Genomic DNA, 3,021 nt, shown 5'->3' with positions numbered 1-3,021 from the left:
CTTTCCCTCAGCTATACCTATTGTGGGAACAAACCCTCTCTCCCAGACATCCTCATGGGATGGCAAGTATATGCTGATGGAATAGGCAGCCCACTTCCAAAAGAATGTATTTGATACAAGCTTATTCAAGATGCGGTATCATCTGCTTGCTAGTTATGTTGTCTGTTTTAGTAACAAGCCAGTGGGAAGAATTCAGTGAAGCAATTAAATAGGTCATTTGACAGTTCTAGAAATATATTTTTTTAAGCCATTTTTTAATCTGATAAAGGAAGCAGCTGTCATACACTAACATCTTTCTTCTGACTTTCTTTTCTGACGGTGATCCATATTGTTTCACCAAGCTACAGAGTTAGTTAGCACCAAGGAAAGAGATCCTCCATTTTCTTTGCACTCCTCCTGCTGTCATTCAGCAGGGTAATTGTTCATATACTTGATACTGTCCTAAAGCTACATTACTATTATATTTCTGGTAGACACAGCAGCTCTTTCTTGGGCAATAGTCCAAAAAGCACTAGTGCTATTCAGTGTTCAGCCCCTATTTGAACCATATCGTTTTTGTCAGTCCTTCTCATGTTGTGTCATGTCCTGAGGCATCCACCTGGCAACACTTGAAAGACATCTTACCATAGTGAAGGATTTTGCAGGAATTAGAGGATCAAACATGATATTTTAAATATAGAATGTAGGAGAAATACTTCGCTGTTACTACTGTATATGTTCCCTAATTGCACATGCAATGTATGTTGTATGTAATTTCCCTAGAGGAAATTCCCCATAATTGGCCATTTCTTCTCAGCAAAATACCATTTAAATGTTATTATTTAAAAAGGTCAAGCCCAAACATTTCCTATATACATCCACTTCTTACACTATTGTTTTGACATGAATTCAGTTTATTTTGTAGCATTAGGTTGTAGGAGGCCACGTAGAAAGTTCTTTTGCTTTTTAGTATCTCTTGCAGTTCTTCCGATTCATACAGCATTAATTAGCAGATACTTGCTTTTTATGGGAGTAGATGGCTTTCATTCATATCCTGGACCAAATCACTAGCTTTTCAAGGCACTAGCAAATATTTAAGACTTTCTTCCCTAAGAACCAAATCTAAACTCTAGATCAGCAATTTCAAAAGAGACAAGACTTACGTTTTATTTGCAGTGAGTGCCCTGTTAAAACATTTTTAAATGGGCCTGAAAGACTCAGACGTCAGACAGTTCCCACAGCTCAACAAATAGCAGTATATATTCTACCTGCAGAAATTATGCGTGCACTCTGAGCCTCTCAAAGCAGTAAAATAGGATATGCTTGTTCTAGTATGCTTTATTTTTTCAGGGCTAAGAATACTTATGGTCCACAGATCAGGTCATGAGCAAGAAAGAACCTGATGTCCTTAATTTGAAAGGCAAAGTGGTGTTTCAGATTAGACCCTTGGACAGTTTGGAGTCTTTTAGCTACAATACAGGGAAACAGATCTTCTGGAAACACCTCCAGAGAATCTCCTCTGAAAGAAAACAATTTTTCAGTCTACCTTTCTTTTGACTCACACCCATGTTCCTGTTCCTGTGTGCTGACCTAGTTGATCTGTGAAAAGTTAATCTACAGAACACGGAGCTAAACTGTTCATAATACATCACACAAGTAAGAAACAGGACCTTGTCATGACCTTACTAGGTTTATATCTAGATACAAGCTGAAAGTAGCATATAGACTATTTTAAGCAAAGCTGGCCAGAAATCACCATACAGGACTGAATCTGTGAGCTGCTTGAACAGCTGAATGGTTACAGATCATCAGTTACTCAACTATTAGCTGGCACATAAGAAAACCAGATACATTTTGGCTTCCTTTAGGAAAAAGGTACACTAGTACAGGATACTGCAAAGCAGTCTGAAAAAAAATAATTTACAGAAGGTAAGCTTCCAGTTAAACCCTGTCACATCCCTGATCGCTGGGTTTCAGAGAGGATCATATACAGGGTATAGCTGTATCTCAAACATCCATTTTTGAGTGTTTCTCTGCTGAAAATAGGTTTTTGTTCAGCCGTTTAAGTCTGCTGTAACTCAGACTTCAGCTGTAACATTTCACCAAGCACTTCTTCCCCTCTAATCCATATTCTCAAAGAACAGTTTTTTGCTGACCATCAGCCAAGACCACTTGGACTGACCAAGCCAGCATGCACATGTTCGTTAGCTGAGATTAGATGTACAGTTAGTCAGGTTTGCCTGCTTAAACTAAGCTGGGGAATGACAAGACTTGTAAGCCATGCCATGCACAAAGAAACTTTTCCCAGGACAAAAGAATTCAATTTTTTGCACATTGTTCCTAATAAAAATTAAATCAACATAGGACTAAGATCATCAGCTGGGGATTAATTTGTACGTTGTTACTGTTCATTGCCTGAGACTGAATCTGGACGCATCTACCTGTACCAGAGACTACTGAAGAGAACTAGATGGCCAATAAAGATGTTTTAACCAGCAGAAAACCAGAGTAGTGTAACATAGCTGCTCTTAACTACTGAATTTGATCAGTTTTCCTTCATTGTTTAAAACCAGAATATGTTTAGATAAATTGCAGTCACTGTATTAACGACCTAGAAGCATGCAGAGAAACAGAAGACAGCTGGAAGACTACAAGTGACACAGATGCCATGACTGTGCTCAGTGAAACTGTCCTCCTTAGACGAACATGTAAACGCTTAGATGCAAGTGGTTGGCAGGAAGCTGAGAGGAGGAGAACCAGAGAGGCTTAAGTCTCAGCCCAGCAGTGCAGCCTTCATATGTAAGTTAACCATTACTGCTGTTAGTTTTCATGTTAGGAACAGTGGACCTTTTTTGCCCAAGAACTGACAACAAGATTGGGCCACCTCTCTGCTTTGCTTTCCTTCTTTCTAAAAGTCTTTATTTAGCTGCCATAGTAAATGAAAATTGCTTTTTTTTTTTAATAAGGGAATTGAACAAATTCAGTGAAATAACAAAATTACTAAGCCTTAAGCTGGCTCTCTTTTAAAGGTGTCATGGTGAT

The sequence above is a fragment of the Nestor notabilis genome, unplaced genomic scaffold (genome assembly GCF_000696875.1).
Source record: "Nestor notabilis isolate BGI_N333 unplaced genomic scaffold, ASM69687v1 scaffold24996, whole genome shotgun sequence".
In the NCBI taxonomy this organism is placed as follows: Eukaryota; Metazoa; Chordata; class Aves; order Psittaciformes; family Psittacidae; genus Nestor; species Nestor notabilis.
Note: the sequence above shows the minus strand (reverse complement) of the source record.